The sequence below is a fragment of the Zonotrichia leucophrys genome, chromosome 1 (assembly GCF_028769735.1).
Source record: "Zonotrichia leucophrys gambelii isolate GWCS_2022_RI chromosome 1, RI_Zleu_2.0, whole genome shotgun sequence".
Lineage (NCBI taxonomy): Eukaryota > Metazoa > Chordata > Aves > Passeriformes > Passerellidae > Zonotrichia > Zonotrichia leucophrys.
This window is the reverse complement of record NC_088169.1, coordinates 106,019,430-106,042,941: the sequence shown is the minus strand read 5'-3', so window position 1 is coordinate 106,042,941 and position 23,512 is coordinate 106,019,430. Positions and strand designations below refer to the sequence as shown.

The 23,512-nt window shown below is 39.5% G+C and overlaps 1 protein-coding gene across 6 annotated transcripts in view; it reads right to left on the bottom strand.

Moving 5' to 3' along the window:
- Positions 1-23,512, bottom strand: part of NRIP1 (nuclear receptor interacting protein 1) — a 124,241-nt gene that overhangs the window by 46,013 nt on the left and 54,716 nt on the right. For 5 of the 6 annotated variants that reach the window (XM_064726777.1, XM_064726769.1, XM_064726802.1 and 2 more), the window contains one exon: positions 20,283-20,367. The gene's annotated coding sequence lies outside the window, so the exon portion shown is untranslated. Of the gene's footprint in view, positions 1-20,282; positions 20,368-23,320; positions 23,338-23,512 lie in introns of those variants that run through there. The other variant, XM_064726796.1, reaches the window with a different exon arrangement.

Here is a 23,512-nt window from a genome sequence, read left to right as displayed (position 1 = left end):
TTGTTCACACAAGGTAAATCTTATTATTACATTCCATCATTTTAGTACACCTTCTAGGTCTTTAATGTTGTACACCATTTGCCTTTTTTAATAAAGTAGGTTGTACATCCATTTCATTAAGATGTAACAGTGATTAATCTCAAGTAGGAAACACTGACACCATACCAAATGTGCAGCACTCATACATGGATCAGACTGGCATTCCCAAAAATCGTATTTTACATGGATTCAGGCCCCCCCAGAGCTCAGATCTGAGTGAAAGGCATTCTGGAAAGGATGAGCCCCGGTAGTACAGCTCCCCAAGCTGAATCCCACATACCAGCCAAGGCTGAGGTCCTTCCCACCTCCTTTTCCCTCCCTGTGTTACACAAGAGGAATCATTACACAGTCCAAGGCTGTGCAACAATTTCAGCATTAATCTGTGCCTGCAAGACAACATGAGCACAGACATCCAGGGCTATGCTGAGCCTGGGCACTGTCAGAAGTTTGTCCTAAACTCTCAAAACATTTGATGTTGCTTCTATCATTTTCAAGACCTGACTGAAGAGTAAATCTCTTTGAATATGCCATGAAAGAGACACGGAAGATATACAGCAAAGTAAACACTGCTTAGGGATAAGGCATAAATAAAAAAAAATTTAAAAGAAACAAGAAACACATCAAAAAGTACCCAACCCAGATTTAAAAGGAAAAAAGGCAAGGATCCAGAAAAAAACCCCCAAAAAACCAACCCAGACAAAATACATTAAGAGAGCATATCATCCCAAACAAACAAAATAAGCGATAATACAATGAAAAGCAAAGAGATTAAGAACAAAAAAATGTGTATCAGATTTAAGCCAGATCCTTTTGGTCAGAGATGCCACATTATTTCCTACATTTCCGTCAGCATGCACGCACTCACCCAAACATCTGTATCTTAATCCACACCAGCTTGGTTGCGCTACTCAGCTCCAGATGACATCCTTGTCCTTCCCAGAACTGAGAGACTTTGCTGGGGTTTGGTTATACAGCCTGCCTCATCACCCAGGGCACTTTTTGGATCACCAGAGACACCTTCTCTGAGACCTCTCCAACCTCCCCAGCAGCATCTTCCTCAAGCCCTTCAGAGCCAGTGCCTGGGTCGCTCACAGCCCCAGCACAAGAGCAATTCCTCCATGGCCAAAGGTCAGAACACACACATGAGGACAGGGGGAGGACTTGTGGAGGGCTGGGGAGCACGAAACAGGGAAAAAATACTGGAAGAACAAAAGGAGGGGGAAAAAAGAAAGTAGTATTTCCAAATAAGAAGTGCCAATTAGAGGGAAAAAAGTGAGAACCATATCTTTAAAAACAAAACTTTAGGCTTTAAAATACATTAAAGGTGAAGAATCAGCCCTAGTAGTCAATTAGCTATAGCTTTGCTGGGTATGAATTCAGCTGCTACTATTGCCTGAGCTTTCTCCACCCCCCACCCTCCCCCCAATCACTGTTTCATTGTGAAAGAATTTAATTATTATTTTCATTACCAGATGCATACATTATAAAATGAGCCTGCACAGACACAATGAGCACTTTATGAAAATAGGTGTAATAATGAGAATGATATGTTTACATTTTTCTGCAATAAAAATGAAGACATTCTCAACTAGGCTACTTTTTAAAATATACTTGAATAAAATCATTTGTAATAGTCATAACACTAAATGTGACACTCCTCCTTTTCTTAAAAAAGGATTAGTCCCGCGCCTTAATTTTAATACAACTTGAAATCAAATTAAAATGGGGGTGTTATTAACTTCTCTATCAAAACCTTCCACAAAAATTTAACTTGAACACATTTCACAGTGATAGAATAGTAAAGCTTTTCTGTTTTGTTCTTAAAAAAAATTAAAAAAATAAAATAAAAGCTCTTCCAGAGACGTAAAGTATACTGCAAACCCAAGGAAAGAATACTGGAGCCAGCATATAAAATGCTAGTATTCCAAATAAACCACCAAAAAATTAAAGAGAAAAAAAAAACCCAGATTTTTTTTCAGATACATGTGCATATTTATTTGGGAGTTCTCCAGCATAAACAAAAATCTGAAAGCCATGAAGAAATAAAAACACATTTGTATGGATATAATAGAAACAGCACAATGGTAACTTCTTAGTTATAGTCCAAAACTACTGACTTAGTAACAACAAAACCAGAGTTCTAGTGCTTTATGGTACAGGGCAACACTGATTCCACCCAGGAGCCAGGTTCAATCCATCATGAGCTGCCCATGGCCCACCAGGCACGCCTGGGGTGATTTACAGGCAGCACCAGGGCTGTCACCAGCACAGCCCCTGCTCTCAGTGGCAGTGTCCCCGTGGAGCTCACCTGTCACCCCCGCACACGCTCACCTGTATATCACTCACTGCCATGGGGACACCTCACAGCCACTGCTCCCAGCTCTTGGAAGGTTCTTCCTGCTCCAGAGCTGGAGGAACTGCCCAGGTTCACTCCCATCTCACCAGGACTGTGCCTCCAGAGCTGGGATCCACCCCTGGTGTCCATGGGCGCCAACCCCACAGGAGCAAGGAGTCACCACAGGCTGGCTCCTGCTGCCCGTGCAGAGGTGGCACAAGGGCCATGCCCTCGCAATGCCTCACCATGAACTGCTGGCCCTACCTGGGCAGACCTCTGGAGGCCCTGGAATGCCAGCTTCCATTGTGGAGAGGTGTTGAGTCTTTACTCAAATAGGATGGAGGGCATTTGACACCTAACCACAAGCCATAATAACAGAGCAACCTTCTCTCCCCATTCTTAGATGTGGATGCCAAGCCAGGATTCACTCGACCAAATGAAGATGTTTACAGGGCAGGTGTCTGTATCTGAACAGGTCATGTTGGCCTCCCTGTACAGCCCACGGGAAGAACTCAGCTCTTGGACTGAACTCCTCCTACAGAACATGTTAAAAGGAGGTCAAATGAATCACATACTGCAAGCGCCTGCTCCTGCTCCCCACCTGACAGGAGTTCTCCAGGACTCCTGTTTCTCTTTGCTGGGTACATTCAGGGTTTTCCCTCCAAAAGTTAGACCTTAATAACACAGGTGAGACAAAACCCACACTGTATAACATCAGCTTATTCCTCTCAGTTTAAAAATGAGTAACAAAGCACTGTTTGTGTAAGTTCCCAGCATTTCCCACTCAATAAAGTGGGTGCCTGATCCCAGGTAACACCGTCCTTCATGTAACTGCTTTCAGTTACATGACACCTATTAGTGTGTTTATTTCAACATTATTTGTCAGCTTGCACTTAGTCCTTCAGTACTTTTCCTCTCAGATGTCACAAGAATTGCCTGACTCTGGATAGCAATTCTTCTCATCAGCACAGACTCTTTTTGTTGCCAGCCTTCAAAAAAGACTTACCAAAAGATCTCTCTCTTTAGGTGTGACCTATATATTTTCTTCTACCTTATTTCCTTAAGTTCTCAATTTCCTAAACCTTTTTCCTTTTGTCCTACACTTAAAAATACTACCCAGTATCTGCTGAAACCTGTGAATCTTCATTTGACTTCAAAACAAGCCACCTCCTCAGGTTTGTCACTCCTATTATCTACAAGCAAAAGTAAGAGTCCTCATTTTTACCAGACAGACAAGAAGTAAAGCAATGAATATTCTCAAGTTCCCTAATTCTACTTCTGTTTTATTTCCTCACCTTTCCCAGAAACAAGTAACTGTTTTTTACTTACTTCTAACATCCAATTCCTCTTCTTTCTCCTCCTAAACCATATTCCCAAAGCTCTCCAGAATCCAGACTGACAGGAAAAGGGTTAAAATGTGTTCAGGAAACGGAGGTAGGTGATTTTTTTTCTATCCTGTCCAAAGCAGACATGGCAAGCTGAACTCCCTCATCCTGTAGGGCCAGGCAGCGTATCACCTGAACAAAGAGAGATGTAATATTGATGTACTGCTAGAAATTGGTTCCACACTGAACTAACAAGTCTTAGCTGTCTGAGATGAAATTTATCTCCCCTCTTCCTTCCTCGTATCCTTCCATAACCAGAATCATCTCCGTTGGCTGTTGGGCATTTGCCAACAAACCCTCAGACATCTCCCAGCAGTTGTAGAACAGAGCTTTTCCAGGCCAAAGTTGTGACTGTATTTATATTCCAACAGTTATTCCAAAGCTCCAGCTTTGGCATGCAGCTGCCATGTAGCACTCCAGACAAAATCCCTCCTCCTCAAAACTGCTTTTGATGCTGAACATTTTGCTTCAACAACTGATCAACGAATGGCACAGCTAAGAAAAACTCACCAAACACCTTCCCCTGGGGCAAAGTGGGCCCTATTACAGCCTGCTCAGCTGTGAAACCTGGAGATGCTGCTTTAAGCTTAAAGCACTCGGTGATGGCTTTAGTGGTTTGACAAATCTCTCCCAGCAGGAAGGAAACTTTCCATGCCTGGCTGTAGAGTCTTTCACAAAGCTGAAAGAAAATAGCACTTATCTAAATTTAACTTGCCATACTTTTAAACTGGTCTGTGTGAGGAAACGTCTTTTGCTTTCACTTCATGCAAAACATTCAATTAAATTCTCTCAGGAAAAAAAATCCTTCCATACTAAGGCATGTATGCTATTTTTTCTTTCACATATATTTCACTTATCTTCCCACATGGCTCCAAATGGAAAAACCTTGGTGCAGTGATTATAAACCCACATTAACCTGCTTTCCTTCAGGGGCAAAGGAGATAGGAGAAGCACTGAGCCATTCCTCATCTCCATAGGCAAAGAAACAAGATAGGCCTGGCACGAAGCCCGCCCAGTGAGCCAACCCCAGCAGCCCAGGTTGGGAGCACATTCCACAGGCAGCAGTGCTTCTCGAAGAACTTCCTGCCAATGGCTGCTTGACATTAAAAACCAGCATGATCTAGGTCAAGTATCCCAGTTGACATTAATTGCTATGTTGGATAAAAAAAAAAAAAAAAAAAAGAGAGAGAAGCCGGAGCTCAAGTCACATTAGGCATAAAGTAACCGAGGCCAAAACCTTGAATTGTACCCAGAAGCCAAAAGGAAGGCAGGCAGCTGTTGAAGAACTGCCCCAGCGTGTTCTTGCTGCTCCTCCCCGGCCTGAGCAGGGGAGCACTGACCAAGGAACAGCAATTCATGGCCTCACAGAGTCACAGACAGCCCCTGGGACAGCCACCTCTGACAGCATTCCTCTGTGTCCTCATGGGGGCCTGCTGGCTGTGCCTACCTCAGAAAACCAGCAAGTTACAAAACACTCAGATAAAAAGACAGGTGAAATGCTCCAGAGGCTGGTAAACTATTGTAGCACCTGCCTTTACTGCTTTATCTCTGTTGGCTGCTTGTTTTATCTCTACACACTCTGAAGGTAAAGCATGTGCCATGTCCAGCTGGAAAGATTACCTGGAAAAGCAAGTCATCTTTAGCTTGACCAGAGCACAGGACCAGGTGACTCTCAGTTACCCAGAAAATCCAATGCCAAGGAGGTCAGATCCTGGAATAACTGCTACCATGTGAAGGGTATGTCCTTCCACATATTCTTCCAGTTGTTTCTGAAAATGTCTTACAGTAGATGAAGACCATTTTCAGGTACATAATGAATTCATTACAAGAAGAAACAACTCCATGAACTCTTAAAATTAACATAGCTGAAACAGAAAACAAACATGTCCTTCCACATAGTCTTCCAAATATTTCTGAAAATGTCTTGCAGTAGATGAAGACCATTTTCAGGTACATAATGAGTTCATGACAAGAAGGAACAACTGCATGAACCCTCACAATTCATACAGCTGAAACAGAAAACAACTATGGGCTCATCTTACTTACCCACACACCTTGAACACACAGCCTTTTATACAACGGGTATAAAAGGAACAAATTAATTTTTAAAGAGCAAAAGATGAAAATATATAGCTGTGCTCCATAACTCATAGCAGGTTTCCAAATTGTAATCAATATTTTCTTTTGCATTTAAGAACTGCTGAATCTTAATGCTTTTTAGATGTCCAAGTGCCAGAAATAATAATTTTAGTACAGATAACTGTATGTGATTAGAGTCTGACTGTAGTTTTTGAAGTTCTCTGCAAAGCCAATATGGGTTAAGTGCCCATTTGTATTGTTATAAAACTTCTTTACAGCACTGTAATACAATACTCAGGCAGCAGACTCTGAGCTAATATTTAGCACACGACCTGATAACCTCATATAGACCCAAACACAGCTGGAAAACCTAAAGTCTACAGAAAGTTCAACAGTATTTGTATTATTTTATTCAAAAGTTTAAAAATACAGGTGTCAAAATAACTCCTCAAAGCAGTAACAATATTTGAGAAAAGGAACTTATCAGTCAATGGAACTATTCAACAGTTCCAGCAGGTGCAGTACCATGGACCACTGACAGCTTATTTAGTCCAATGAAAACACAAAAAGGCTTTCTTTCCCCCACATACAAGCTCTGTAGCCAGTAAAAATAACTAGCACTTTGTCCAGAATTTTACAAATAACAGTCTGGGGCCAAGTACAAAGCTATGTCAAGGATAATTTTCTAAACACTTCGCCAGCGCCATTTAAAAATAAATAATCAAAATCAAATCAACAACAACACAACCGAAATACAAAACATACAACTAAAACATTTTTACTTAAGAAGCTGGGGTGGTTTTTCTACTTTACTGAAAAGATGCAGGTAAGGCATAAAATGTTCAAATATTATGACAATTAAAATTAACCCTAAAAGCACTTGTAGGAAGAAGTGCATAGCATTTCTCCATGTATGCCAAGAGGAAGCACCACAGTCTGCTTGTGTTACTGGGAGAAAGTCTGGTGATCCTCCCAGCAATTATGGACTGGAGAGATCTTTCCAATGCCCATTTCGACACTAGGAAAAGGTTGCTCACTGAGAGGACACTCACTGGAACAGGCTCCCCAGGGAAGGAAGGGGTCACAGCACCAAGGCTGCCAGAGTTCAAGGAGCCTCCGGATAACACTCTCATCATGTGGTTTAGGTAATCCTGTGATGAGCAGGGACTCACACTCAGCAAACTCTATGGATCCCTTCCAAATCAAGACATTCCGTGACTTTATACAAATATTTTCAGTCACCAAAACGTTGATAACCTATTAAGACTTTTCAAATGGTTTTTCTGATTTGGAAATATCCAATTGTGGATTTTCTACTCCTTCACTCACAGAAATGCATCAATACTTTGTGATAGGTCCCCTGCAGTCTTCAGAGCAAAGCTCTTGAACACCAGGGGTTGCCTACAGAAATTCCTAATGCAGACAGCTAATCAGTTGCACAGATTAAAGATAGAAATGAGTGGTCTTTGTAAATTCTTTTTTGTTTTTGTGAGTTGGTTTTGTTTGTTTGAATTAGTTTTGATTACCAGATGCATTCAAAAGTTACTGTAGCAATATCTGCCTTTTCATACAATAGTAAGCTAGAATAGTAATGTATTAACCATGGCAGAGTTCTATTTTATAATGAAAGAATGTAAAACTGATGAGTCAGGGCTTGTGTTTTAAAATTTCCTTCAGCAAAACTGGAGCAGAGTATCTCATAAACCTGATTCAGAAACATCCTCTACTTGTGTTTTCTTTATTTTGGAGAAGTGCTAAAAATAAATAAAACTGGAAAATGAAGACAAAATAAAGAGGGCTCAGAAAGCTTCAAACACTGACACAGTCTCTCAGAAGCAACAGTCACCTTTTGGTTCAGAGTATCACCTAACATATGTTACTCATTTAATTTATTAACTTTTACTTAACCCAACTCTTGCTGCTGTTCTTGATTACCTGCAAGGAGGCTCAGGTGAGCCTACTGACGAGGAAAGCAGCAATAAAATGTGTTAAATAATAATAATTTTCAGTCTCCCCACTTCCACTTATGTTCTCATGCAAAGCTTTCCTTAGATATTCTCCAGCTCTCCAACTCTGATCAGTAGCACCACTATTTTCTCATCCTGCAGTGGGCTCAGGAAATGAAGATGGCACAAACATTTATGCTTTTAATATGACAAATAACTGCATGTCTCTAAAACTGCTCCCATGAGGGCAATACCACAGCCCTGCCTGTACCAGTGAAGTGGCAGGACTGAAACTGAGCTTAGTATCAATATGAGTACTTTGTCTTTATCTGTAAGGAGTCACTCTTGCTATTCTCTTGTATTTCCATATCTAATTAAGTGAATATGCCCAAACTTTCCCTCACATGTGCAAGGCCAGCAAAATCTCTCGTTATTTGACAGTGGTATAAAATGAAAATTCTCTACTGAGTGCTAGACCAGTGCCACTGGTAACATTGAATTCTGACTGCACCATTCATTCACACAGGTACAGTTGCTTTCCCATGATGAATCAAGTAAGAGACGTACTTAATTTCTCAGGACTAAGCACAGGTGCCTCAATCTCCAAGTTAGCAAGAAGAGACACAATCAAAAAAAAATAATGGCTATTTGCTCTATTTTTTTCTAAATATAGAAAAAATATTTTTTTCCTGTCTGGTCAGAGGGTTACCTGCTGTCATACCCAGCTTTAGTGTTGTCTCTGTTTCCTCCACAGGCTAATCTCATACAATGCACTGCCATGAGTGCATTGCATTGTCCTGCTAGTCCTATGCAAGCATCTTTTTCCACTTTTACTGTTATATACTGTTAAATATTCTATTGTAAAACAAAATACTAAGTTACTATTAAGTTATAATATTAAGTTATATTAAGTAATGTTAAGTATTCTATTGTCTCCATGCAACTAAAACCAGGTGTTTGTCAGTGCTAAACTGAAGTAATGCTGGCATAAGCTTGAGGGACCCTGGGATGGCTCTCTTGTCACAGACTTCCCTTCTGGATGCTCTGGCCAACTGGATGCTCTGGCCAACCCCACACATTTTAGCCTGTCAAATTTTAACACTCCCATTCTTACCCTGTTTTAGTGGATGCATGTAGCTTTCTGCTCCAAAACACAACTGAGTGCTATTTCCTGCCACTATTTCTGTGCTCCTGTGTTACAAAACACTCATTAGCATAGGAAGTGAAAACCACAGCCAGAATTGGGGGTGGAATCACCAACCTTGTCCCCTAAGTCCTTCTAGCAAAAGGAAAGAACAATACCCAAACCACCAACTCACAGAAGACCCTACATTTTCACCAATTTTCATGTAAGCTCCCCCTGAAATCAGTGCCTGGTATGGGGTTAAGGGAGTGACGACTCCTTGGAAAAGGCACATTTACTGCAATGTAGCTACTAAAAGGAACAATTAAAACAAATGTTAGCATATTAGAAACAGTGTGAATTGGTCACAAGCTCAACCTTTACCTCTAAAAAAGAGCTCACTTTGTGCAGGCAGTAGGGCTATTTCCCCTAAATTTAGGTGTGCCCCATTTAAGCCTGATGCTCTCTCACACTCAGTGTCAAAGCTTATGAGAGCAGAAAGCACTGAAAGCAAACCAGGAGAGGCTTCCCTTAAAAACAAAATAAATATTTTTAAGGACCATAAACATGAAATTTGGTATGTTGAAAGAGATACAAACAGCTATCCCTTTAAAAAGCCTCTTTTAGGACCAAAATATTTCACGTTCCCTCTCTCACAGCTATATGTTCACATGCTCCAACCTATTTTTAGAATGTCCTTCCTAGATTAATTTTTAAACTGAGTCTGGACACTTCTCACCCTCTCTCTGCCCAGATATCCCTGTTGAGTCTGTTCCACCACTGAAGGCTGCAAGGACATGGAAGTCAGCCTGCCACAGGTTTGCATCCCACCCTTTCCCACTAAAAGCAGAAAAAAATACACAAAGATAGAGAGCCTGTAGAGAGGAACAGGGCACAGCACTTACAGGGCAAGAGCCATAACTTCCTACAGCAGGCATGCTATTACTGCACTTTCTGTCACAGTAGATGATGACTTAAAGCCATCTCATTAAATGCTGCAAGGCTTAAAAAGGAGGGAAAAAACAGCTGTCCCCCAACTTTCAAGGAAAAGAGTATAAATAAGCATACCTGCCTTCCTCCATAAAGTAACCAGCCCAGACTTAGGCTTGACAGTATCTCTCTAAGAAAATAAACCCACCAGAGACTTCACAGGATAAATACATAACTACACCTTCTGGCAGGTCTCTTCACCAGAAATAATTCTACAGCTTAAGCTATGTTAGCTCACAAATGTGACAATTTTAACCCAAGCCTGTTTATATGCTTTTATTTAGAAGGGTCTTGTACCTGCAAAGTCTGTATACATCACAAATCTTTGAAAGGAAACAGATTTCAGACAACCACTGATGTCAGTGTGAACTATTTAAGGAGTAGTAAGTTGCTTTAGACTAAGCCAGCTCTTCCCATTCCACTTCAAAACAGCTGGGGAAAAAAACCCAAAACAATGTAATGGTGATTAAAAGGTAGGGGGGGAGGGATTTAACCAGAAACTTTTCATAAGATGCTCAATGAGCAATTTCTGTGGACTAAAATTTAATCTGACGTTAGTTCAGACTTCTGTTATTTACGTGTGTAGTCCCAAGGAGTGGTAAACAGCACTTGTAAACTGAGAGGAAGCTGTGCCCACAGACCACAGCGTATCAAAATACCCAGTGCAGGTCAAATCCAGACAGGTCTCCCAGCCATAGCATGGCCTCTGAACTCCTCAAATAAACTTCTGCATTTCCAGACAAAAGCGTGATCTCCACATTACCCACGAGCAATCTGCAAAGACTGAAGAGCACACACGAGGTAGCCAAGGAGAGTTAATAAAAGCACAGATATTACACCTTCTTCTTCTCTCCTGTGACCTCACTTTGGTAATTACCAGCTATTCCTACCTATCTTAAGAGATTCACTTGTAAATAACAAATATAGAAACACACCAGCACATGTACAGGGAGTCAGAACTCAGGAAAGTGAGTTTACGAATTATGTTTACACATTTTTAATGTAGTCTAATGATTAAATCAAAAAGGAAACTAGGAAGGGTATTTGCCCTTATCTTAATTAGCAAGGCTGTTTATGCAGGCTGAAAGGTAAGCATGTGTTTGTTTCTCCATCTCATTTCTATGTACTACAACTGAAGAGCGTTGCATTATTTGAACTCTCAAAATCCTAAGTAGCTTCCAAACAATTTTTCCACAAATGATACTTAAAAAAATTCACATTTGATCCATACAAGCAAGACCTATTTTACTCAGAAAGAATGTCTCTCTTTTACCAGAAAGATTCAAAAGCATGCAAAATAAACACAATTCCCTTCCCAAACTTTTATCAATACATTCTTCTCCCTAAAATTTCTACAAGTAAATTGCATCACTACAAGTTCAATTATGCCATAAAGTGGCTTTTTGCCCTAATTCTTCCAAACAAGAATGTATGAGGTCATTTGATTGATATCTTAACTTCAGAATCTAAACTGGGATTGAAAACTAGCCAACAAAAGACAACCCCAAAACTGAAAACACCTAAAAAGCTGAGCACAGTAGGTGCTTCATCTCAGACAAATGGAAGTGGTTCAGGAACCCTAAAACTGGTTCCCATCCATTACTTCCCTCTCTCTTAGAAGTATTTGCTGTTCCCAGTATCACCAGCTCTACTATACCTTTTTTTATTATCTCCTTTCACATAGTCTTTCTCCTACCTATGTGATATCTGCAATATTCAGAAATACTGCAGTATCTTAAGTTATTTTCCTGAATTATTTAAACAACCACTGCTATTTCTACAATGCAGGACATCCTGCTAGAGTTTTCTGAATCCTGAAGACGATGTCCATGGGATATGGGGAAGTCTTTAGATTGAAAAAAATAAAAAATAAAAAATCACCCATGGGACAGCTGCACCTGCAAGCAACTCTCTCTGCTCAGCGAGGTCCAGAAGGGAGTGAGGAGATGACACACCCTGGTTTGTGCCATCCCCCTGCAGGGAAGGGACCTTCTGCTCAGGAATGGTGCAGGTCACCAGGGTCAGCAGCACCACCACGGATAAACCTGACAAAGTCCACCTGCCACAGCACCAAGCAATAAGCTAACAAAAATTAGATCAGATAGCAGACCTCCAAGTGTTTATAGCCCATGACTCAACTTTCCCTCCTGTACAGTGACCTTTACAGAGGACAGGAAAGGGAGGTGAGCATGCTTATATGTTAAATTCATACAATCCATTATCCAAAAGAGTAACTGGTATCAGAGGCTCCAAATCTACTTAAGAAGCAGAGCAGCAGTGGCCTATGATATCCCCAGAAGGCCAGAACAGAGGAAATTTGATTGTTTGTGTGCTCCTGGTATCTTGTGAAGCATGCACAATTTTTTCTCAAAAAGTAACAACAAAGTCATAAGGTAGAAGACACAGAAGTGGTGTGATCATCAGCACAAAGAGGATATTTTAAGACCTGCCTTAATGCTCAGGTTCAGTTCTGCAGAGACAGAATACAGCTGACATTTGCCTGGACAAGACAGAGTTAGAGGAACACAGCACTGCAACCCAAAATACTCAGCATTACCCCAGAAATAGTGTCCAAATACTGTTCACTTCCTCCATCAAGTGTTAGAATACTCTGAAAACAAAAGCAGAGCAGGGTAAGGCAAAAGTGAAATTGCCTGGAAAGCCTGAAGGGCACACTGAACAGATCGTTTTTTCCATGTAGGAAATTCACAGTAGAGTATCACTAATGGTAAAACTTGAGGTCCAGAAGATAAAGTTCAGCAAAGTGACCTTTTATGCATTTCAGATCAAAAACCAGTTGGGTCATATGCATGCTCAGACAGCCTTGGGCATATGACAAACAAGCTTTAAAAAAAAAGGTTTGTGAGCAAGCACTCCAGACAGCTGTGCTCAAGAGCTGTATCCACCAGACATGCTCAAACTTTCATGTTTGATATTGTAATCGAAAGACGAGCCAGAGTTCAGTAAACAGCAAATGTGATTCTGCACAACCTTGTTATCTTTTCATCTCAACAGTTAAATCTATGTGAGGGAGTGCAAAGAGGTTACAAAATACTATCAGCACAGTTTATTAAATGGTCTTTTTGCATTTATTTTGCAGCAGGATAAAATTTAAGTCAGCAGAGATCTAAACATCGGTAAGTCAGAGGACCAGGGCGGATTGCTGAAAAAATCCTTTGGAGTTCCAGAGGCAAGAGGAAATTTTTTCTCAAGAAATTCTGCATTCTTACACGGCCACTGTTTACCAGATTGGAGCAGTTTTGCTTTTAGTATGTTAGCTAAGCTAAAGTGAATGGCAAAGATGTATAGATTCTTCTCTTATTTTTCATAAACAGAATCCAAAGTAACAATTACAGGGATTTTTCTGCTGGTTTTGCCTTTCTTCCCCATAGCCATGTACCTCTAGAGAACCATTATTCTGGGAGTTCTAGGACTTTAACATATGACCTTGAAATTTGGTGAAATTTCAAGATCATATGGAGACGGACTTGGAGCACTCAACAGCACCACTCCTGATCTCAAAACTGAAGGATTTCGCACTTATCTGTGGTGTTCCACCTCCCAAACGCCCCCAATCCCTTTGGTTCATTATATTCTGGTTTTGAACTTTAGCTTATCTTTCTCACATCTCACCCAAAGAGATTTTGCTATCCACCTTCTGAAAGCACCTTCAGATCAGTTCAATTTATGGTTGTTAATATAAATTCAAGAGAAAACAAGCTACTGTCCTATCTTCACACTTTGGAAGAAGAGAACAGAACCCGAAACCTTCAGCTTTTGCAAAAACTAGGAGGGCAAGGGGTGCTTTTGAGTTTGAGTTAGAGTATCTCCACAATCTAGAAATAATCAAATAAGACTACCTATTGAATTAATGAGCATTTGAAGGATATTCTCATTTGCATAATTACTTTAGCATATAAAATTCAAGTAACCAGAAGAAAGTTAGCTACCTCAACAGTGAGGAGCCCACATGCTTCACTTGTTAGATGAGAGAAATGACAAAAACCAAGTGTTCTGCAAAATAAGGCAAACACAACCAGTAGTCCTTGTTGCCCAAATGGATCCAGAAATCTGAGCAGACAGTTGTGTCCACGTTTCACATAGGTTTGTCCACTGTAGGACTGGCAGAACACCCTTGGCTTGGACCCCCCCAACCCAGCAGGGATGTCTGCTTCTCCATCAGGAAGCCGCAATCCTAGGAAAACACCATGAGACAAAAAAGGTGTGGGAAAAAGCTTTTTGAGGTCTTTTTCTTCTGTTTAGTATGACACTGGTCACGTACTCATCTCTTTGCCAACTACAAAAACTCCTGAGTGGAGGGGGAAAAAAAACAACAACCCACTCAGGCAAGCAACTTTTTCCATAAATGATAAGCAAAACAACTACAGTCAAACAAAGTTGAAGGCTACTGGCAAGAAAATAGAGGCCTAGGCCCAGCTCTTCCTATTGCCTGAGCAATGAAGGCAGAAACCAGTATCTTGATGTTCTTCCCTGCTGTTTCATGCTGCTTTCTCACTGTGTTTCTGCAGCAGTGGGAATAAAGACAAAAGGAGCACCAAAGAACAAAGCCTGAATCTCATTCTGGCAAGAACAGGGAGGGGAACAAAAGACAGGGTGGAAGTGGATGGACTACTTATAGCAATTATTGTCAAACATTTTTGCACTTCCTTCCTTAATGTAGCTCCTTTTGTACACAAAGGCCTCCAAATAGTTCTGAGAGGTTCCCTTTGTAAAACAAGGAGAAAGGAAAACTGTAATAAGACTATGCAATGAAGATAAATCTTCCCAATAATGCAAGCTCCAGGAAACACATGGAGGTCAAATAAAACTATTATTTGCCTTTTCAAACACTATTTTCTTCAGCTGCTAAATAAAAACATTATGAAGCCATTTTACACAGTAAAATTTAACCTTCTATTAACCTTCCATATTAAGTAAACAAACCTTTCTAGCCAATAAGCATCATTGTGAACTCTCTGGGATGATAAGCAATACCTTAATTACATTCATTTACATGACTTTGAAATTGTTCCAGACCAAAGTCAACAACTACAAGGTCAAAGAGTATGGAAATCTAAAATAAGGAGAAATCCATAGTCGGCCAGTTCACAAGGATTGTGCAGCATCTTTCTAACCCACTTTGCAAAGGGTCAGGGATACCAATCAAGTACTCACGTTTCATCAATTAGATCAAAAAAGACAGAGTCCATCTCTTCTTTTTTCTTTTTGAGGACTATTCAAAGTTGAAAGCAATGGACACTTCAGAATTGTTTCTAATGCCTAATCCAGCTGTAGGAACACCTTATGCAAATGTTTTATAATATTCTAAATGAAAGTCACAACATAAAATATACTTTAAAAAATACATCCATATCACTGAGAACTATTGAATATTTGGTATAGTGCCTTCATACTAGAGAATGCTAAATTGACAAGTTTGCAACTTTTAGAATGCTGCATGAACACCTCCATTGCTTCATCCATGCTACACTTAGAGTGGGAAATGCCAACAATGCTCAAACAGCAATTAGAAAAAACTTTTTTAACCATGACTGGTGCAAGAAACTTCATTAAGTATGACATGCCCTGAAACAGCAGAAAAGTATAGACACAGTCCATCCATTCCTAAGATATTAGATAATGGCTCAGATATGATCAATAGCAATCAAATTAGCCAGAATGGAGCACACACACACGCTGCACTGATGGATCATTTCAGGACTACATTTTGTGTATTATAACCATGAAATTATTACAAATATACATATACAAAAATCTAAAGTATAGCTTTTGGATTTAGGCAGTCCAATATTGATACACTGCAGCTGACAACATTTTCTTAGTATTAAATTAGATAAATCTCCCTGCACCCTGCTTTACTAGCAAAGCACTTTTTATACAACTCTCAAGCCAGCAACCTTCTGCAATTTAAGTATGATTTAGTGCAAGAGAAGCAATGAGTACTATAAAATTTATGCTTGTTCACCTTCTCTCCCCACAGAGAAGGGCAAGACGTTTTTTCATGTAAATATGTATTAGATCCAAATCATTTAAATAGATATTATTCCATAGAGAACATGATGCTGCATATGCCCATTTCAGCTCCATGTTACTAAATAAACTGGAAGATAATGATGTTGCCTTGCTCATCCTAGAGGACACTGCAAATATTTCTAGGCATTTCAAACAGAAGTAAAAAGAAGAGACATTCACAAGAAAAAAAGAAAAACTAGGGTGGCTCTTACAGAGCTTCCTAAAGTGAAGACAAGTTAGTGGCAAATTAGGAAATCTCTTTAGGAACAGGTCACAGCTGCCACAGAAAAAATATAGCTCAGGTACATGGAATCTTTACAGTATGAATAGCATATCATTGCTACCATCCAATTTCATTTTCCTTTAAATGAAGAAGGCAAAGATAATCACATTTGCAAGGAGAAAACCAAGAAACTTTAGACAGGTGACTACTTCTAAAAATTAACATAGAAATGCTAAATGCAGGGTGCCAAATGCTAATTTGTCTCTAATACGTCTCAGTTATATTTAGCTACAAGTGTCGCTGCTTGAATGGAAAAGAGACAGAACAGGGAATCCTTAAACAGTGCCTTAAAAATGAGAGCTTTAGGCATGACTTTTAGGTCAATGCATATATCTCCCTGCTTTTCACAAAATGAAACTGAAGTTAATCAGCATCTTATATACAATGCAATATAAGTTAACAATTTATTTCTAAGCCATGTATATATATATATATATAAAGTGAGGAGGACTGTCATTTGACTTGAAGCCATCACATACCATTTGGGCCACAGTCAGTTATCTTACAATACAGTCTGACCTCTACTTGATTTTAAAATAGGATAATCACCTTCAACTGTGTATGAACCTTGAACATTATCAAAAACAGTTTTATTGCATCAACGATTTATTAATAGTCTTATATTAATAGTAATGTAGCTTTGACTTTACAAAGTCACAAAGATGACGAGAAACACAGTCAAGACTTATTGTGCTACCTATTTTATTTTAGGCTTCTAAGGCAACCTCATGACACAATCAGAAAAACTATCCTGAAAGCAAGAGCTACAAAGGAAAAAACAACAGAATACGCATGTATCATCCCAGTTCAACAGCAGAGCAGGAAGGATACAGACAGCATAATGAGTTCAGACAAATGCTGGAACCTTTCAAGTACCAAACTGTCCTGCAGCCAGCTGTGCTTGGACCTGCAGGAGTGCTCGTGCTGAGACAGGTGAGCTCTGGACAGCAGCAAGGGAAAGGTGTGGCAATGTGCTAAACCAGATTCCCCTTCCAAGGAAAGCGCTGCGGAACGCCCAAAGCCTCTCATTCAAAACAGCCCTGAGCAAGGAGGAACAAGGAGGAAACGTTCCTCCCCGAGTGTTTCTGGTTCCCAGCTCTCACCCTGCCGTGTGCACGGTCACTTGTGGAGCTGCTGGCCCCATTGCACCACAGTTCAAACAAAGAGCGGCAAAGAAAGTACAATATTCTATAACTGGCATTTACAGCATCGGCCTTGGACTCCTAATCTTTACCAGACGGGCACACAAATCAATCTATCAGCTCATAAAGGTATGCTTTTTAACCTCCAAAACAGATGGGATTGGCCAGAAACGTCTGGCATGTCAAACTGCTAATCGAGGCTGCCCTTTGCACAAAATAACCCACTTAAGTTGAGGCATGGTTGCACTGTAACAGACATTAGTCTGTGGGAAACCCATTTAACTGTCACATACTCCCGCCACTCTTGCTCTCCCTTAATTAAGCCTAATGCCTTATGCTTTGACCTTTTGTTCTAGCCTATTAACCCTATCTAGTACAAGTTCAAATATGTTAAACCTAAAAGTTTGCTTTTAATATTAAATGCCGAGCTGCAGAAAGAGTGAGGGATGCTTCTCTACCTTGCAAGTTACCAACCCCGGTGTTAGTCCCCAAAGACAAAATTTGTTCAAACACTGATCAGTTTCACAACAAAAAAAGTGGAGTTTCTTCCACTGGCATAGTGGAACATGCCAGATATTTTTCCTCTTCAGAGGAGGGTGAGGGAAAAAAAAAAAAAGTGAAACTTCTGCAAGCAACTTCATATCCTCAGGCTTTTGGGTTTTTATCCAACAAGAAAAGCACATGCTATCAGCCAAGATCATACTGCACTCATTTGCTATTCTCTGAAACCCATCATTAAAAATAAGACATAATTGGTTTACAGTGACCAATTTCTCCTCAATTAAAGGCTGCCTCTGCCAACCTTCCTCACACTGAGTCACCATCTTGTTCCTTTGACAAGACACTCACAGTTACTATTAGTATGTAATTCTCATATGTATCTCCAGGTGAGTTGCATCCTTTGAAGTTTCTCAGACTTGCACAGACTTAAACAAAGACATAATTTATTCATTCTAGCTACACACTTTTCCTCTTACGCAAGCTCAACTAAAGCATGGCTGCCTTCTGCTCCACTATCTCTTTATTCACAAAGGTTACACAGCACCAACAAGGCCAGCAGATATGTCTTTAAAGCAGTACTCTTTTGGAGAAAGTCTGCCCTAAGGGTCCAGAGCTCTGACTTAAACAAGAACTCTAATCCCAGTGACAATAACAAACCCCTGATCAAGACACTACTGGACTCCACAACAAAGCTATTTATGCATGCAAGTAAGCTTGGTATACCAACAGAGGTATTCCACAATTAATGCTCATAACTACTAAACAAACCTATTCCCCACCCCAAAAAAAACCAACAACGACTTCCCATAACTGCTTTATAATATAGGTTAGAAACAGAAAACAGAATGCCAGCTGTGTGAAGATTACCAGCCATGTGTACACTGACAAACGTTCTCAAATCTTTAACTTGACCACCTTACTGACAAGTTGAACATCCTTCTTTAGAGTTCATGCTTCTGGAACTCTGACTAAATAGAACTCCTTTTACAAACAGGAAACAATCTTGAACCAAAGCTCTGAATTACTCTGAAGATGTGAAAGATTTCAAAGGGCTTGTTCCCACAAAAGCCACTGTCTAATAAGTTCTATTAAAGCCGTATAAGAGACCATCTCCTGCTGATCACAACAATTCTCCAGTTTTAAATTGCTGATTAATTAATTATGTTTTAATTCCAAAGTGCCTGTCTTACTGATTCTGAGACCAGCAAGTAACAGAATTAACTTTTCTGTAAATACAATTGCTCAGACAACTATAAGATGCACTATAGCAACATTCAACTTTTTTGTAAAGGCAAATAGAAAAACCATTGTGGGGGAAAAAATTGATTTCTAATCTCAATTTCTGGTTATTTCCAAAGCATTGATTCTGGTTAAATCCAGATCCCTACAATTTAAAAAGTGCATTTATTTTTCTAGTTATTTCACTTGGCCATATTCTATTGTGTTGGAGATGCTCAAACAGCACTACACAGACCAATGTTGTATTTGAGTAAAGTCAGGCAATGCATGGAATTATTTAAAATAAGAGAAAAACACATCCTTGCATCTGCAATCTGTGTCATTACAACGGATATGGGAAAGCTCTGCAGGCTGGGATTTGGTATGACTGCCTCCAGCTTCTAGACCTTCCCTACTAATGCTCACAAAAGTTGCCACTGGAGGCAATGCAAATGAGTCCTAAGAGAGACAAGAAACAAAACAACAACTGCTTGTCAACCATTACATGCCCAAATTGTATTCTTTATGCTCATCAGCATTCTCAAGTTCTTAGGCACGCATGCAGGCCCACCGAGGACAGTGGGGCTACTCAAGTGAATAAAATGACTCACAAACCAAAGTGCATATACATAAGCAATCACTGGACAACACTCGGGGAATTATTCCCTGGTATCAAAGAGAAATAGGATTTAGGAAATGGGAACCAAGGGAGCAGATCTGAACCAAATGACAGCAATGTTAAATGTCTACAAGCCATTGTAATGTAATATCTAATAATGATTTTACTGTGACGGTCCCTTGCCACACAAGCTCAATTTGGATCTGTTTTATTTAAAAAATAAGAGAGATGGTAACACAGTGTTATTTAATCTTCTCTTTCACTCTGAAATTACATGTAAATCAAGTTCTTCACTATCTAGCTACTTCCCAAACAGGTGGGCTAAATCTTCAGAACTTAACAGCAAATTACACACAGAAAGTTCAGACATTACAAAAATACTTATTTTTCTTTCATCAGCACACATATTAAAAAGAAACGCAACTCTTACAGTAAAAGAGAGGGATTAACTTGAACATTTATCACTTCAAAACATATTATAATCCTAAAAGGCTTATACATGACACACAGCTGTCTGACAGCTTTGGCAAGACAAAGAACAAACCCCAAACCAAAGACACAAGGTAAACAACCCAAACAAATTATTTACCTTGAATGTGGTTCCATTAGGAAAGCTCTTCCTTCAGGAGTCCAAGGATGCAGTAATTGTCTTCCTCAAAAATTTCATGCTTGATCTGAAAAGAACAGCAGAAATTGCCCTATGAAATTCTGCAAATTATTCTTTCCTACCTAATATGCCTTGATCTACTTTCTTACTGTTGGTGTAACAGAGAGCAATGCTTTATTTTGTTTAATACAAACAGCAAATAACATTTTCATATCAGAAGAAAAACGTAGTTCCAAATTTCAGAAATCAAGATCTTCCAGACAGAACCATGAGTAAAACTAGTAGAAGCAACTCATGGTGTCTAGACTTGTACTAAGGGACATTATTCTGCAAGAACAAAATCCACATTCAACTCTAAGCCAGAATCCTCTTTTCCTTCCTTTCATTCAAAAAACAGCTGTGACATGAAAGCCCTCCTTCCTATGTAGTGGTTACTGCTTAACACTTCAAACTTGCACCTATGAACATCAAAATCAGTTTTTAAAGAGCCTCTTTTAATGTACATATACATAAGGAAAAGACAAGAGTATAGTATAACAGGTGAGCTAAATGCAACAAAATTTGTTCAAAAAGAAAATAAATGAGCAGAAATTGTAATATTTGCTTTTGAGAGATTTAAGAATAGTATATAACACTATTTTGGTTTAGTTAGAGAATGTTATTCATTACAATCCCAACCTTAAAAGCTCTTCTCAGCACTTGTCCATTATTCTTAAGTGAAATTTTGTTAAAGGTTGTAAACTTAGAGCTAGCCCAGATCATTCCTATTTCTACTATTTCAGCCTTGTTGTTGTGACAAGCCTCACTATTAAAGGTCTTTTTTTGGCTATCACCAAAGCAGCAAGCTTATTATGCATGGAGTCAACTTTAGATACAATAAAATACACTTTAAAAAATTAAAAAGCAGATACTTTCCCCACCACTAAGCTGAACTTTCCCCTCCCTCCTTCTGCTTGGCAATACAAAAGTTCCTCTCCTTATTTCAACACCTTTAGCCTCTGTTCCCACAAAAAAATGCTTACAGAAGCTTTTTAAACACAGAATTTCTCTAGCATGGAGGAACCTGCAGGTGGATCCAGGTGGGTAGGATAGAGGGGAAGAGTGGGAAGTGTGTGTGCTGGGGGCACATCTGAGCATTTTCCCCTCCAAAAAATCACTTGGGTCCAAGCCAGATTAGAGAAAACATCTAACTCTGACCACTGCAATGTGCTTGCTAACTAGAAAAAGAGATACAGGTGTTGATCAATGGGTCACCATCCAAAAAACACCTATTCAAAGCTTGCAGGGACATGAAATAACAGCAGCATGCTGGACTACGGCCAGCACCAAGACCCAACAAAAGATGCCCAACAATGGAGGCAATTAAGCTGAAAAATAAGTAAATACCCTGGAATACTACATGCAGACACTATTTTAAATCCTTCTTCCACATAGATAACAAAATGAAAAGGTAAGTTGCACCACAGAAGGGGCACAGTCCTCAAAATTTGTATTTAGTAAGGAGGGGAAGAAAGATCTACCATCACAGTAGAAATTAACAGAGAAATGACAGGTACGGTGACAAAGGTGCTAACAAAGAAACACAGTTCAAAGCCTTCTCAACTCCATTTTACTGAATGGGTAAATAAGCTGGGTCTGGAATCTTTTATAGACAATGAAAAACAGGACAAGAGGTCCCAAAAAGCAGAAGAAAGCAGCACTATTAAAATAACAAGCCACCTGAATTTGAGAAAAATAGTTAAAAATTTTCCAGTAACTGGCCTGGAAATAGTTAATAGAAAATCCCAGTATTACTGCTCTGTACTATAGATGTAGACAAAATGTTTTGAACTTAGTCATTCTTACTTCCAGGAGAAGAGAGATTGCTATGCAGTAGGGAAAAACACAGAACACAAAAACACACTCCATACAGTACTGCCATCAAGGTGAAATGTATAGATGGGATTTCCTTGAGGTCAGCATTCAACAGTCTTTTTTGTATTATTCGAAGTGACTACAAAAGGTTTATGAGAGTTCACTGAAAAGACAACAACAGAATTTGTTATTTCTGGGAAAAATTCCATATTCCTTCAGTATGCTTTAAAAATTGAGGAAGAAAAATGAAACTTTTCTAGAGTAATATTTTATTCCCAAACTCTCTGCATCTGAGCCACTCACTTTACACACCTTACAGTTTTTGGAATGTTGATCTGTGTTGTTTCATGGACTACCAAATGCAGGATATGTGATAACACAAACACCACCACCAAGGCCATCTCCTGGGGCAAGAACCATCATAATTTCTTTTTACATCTGAGGCAAGCTCTGCTTTTGACATCACTGAAAAGCCTTTTCAGTTCACCTTCCCTCTCTCTTTTCACAGTGATGGGGCACAGAGAAGAAGCAGAAAGCAGGTAGATATGAATCTTAAAAGTTTGCTGTGGAAAAATAATCAGAACAACAATACCAATTCTAGGACCAATGAGAACAAAAATATGGTTCATCTGTGAGCAAGACGTAAGATCTGTAAGCAAGACTTACTTGCTTGGATACATTTCAAAACAGAACTTCATGGACTACTTTTTGGGGCAAGTAAATACTCCCTTATTTGTTTTCAAATAATAGTTTCATCCAAGACTGGAACACATTTTACATCTAGCACCTGATCTCTCTGCAAGGACTCCCTCACAACTTCCTTTCTTGAGAGGAGAAAGATGATCCTCTCAGAAGTCTTTCCCAACACCCAGTTTCTCTCCTACATTAAACTCACAGTCTTAGAAACCAGTGACTAAAACAGAAGATCTGTAGCTTCTGCTTTTAATCTGATTTTGTCTACAAGCAACATTGGTTTTCCTCTGCTGAAGGCAATTTGGAAATAAGTGGTATGAAAACAAAATTTCACTCAAGACAGGCAATTAAACAAGAGCAATGAGCTCCAATAACAATTTAAGTATGAGAAGACTATGCCAGGAGGGGTTTGACCCAAGCTAAGATGTCTAGCAACTGCTTCTTCCCCTTTCTACACATGAATATTTATTTACATGAGTTTTAGTTTCTGTTCTCCTTCTTCAACCATCAAGCCAAGTGACCTGCAACAGACAGCCAAATAAATTACCAAATTAATTCTTTCAAGTGCTAAATAGGTCTGTGAGCATTTCCAAGTATTTGAAATAAATAATCCAGAAACCCTAAAGAGCAGGCATTTCTCTTTACCAAAAGTCTCTCTGCCCACT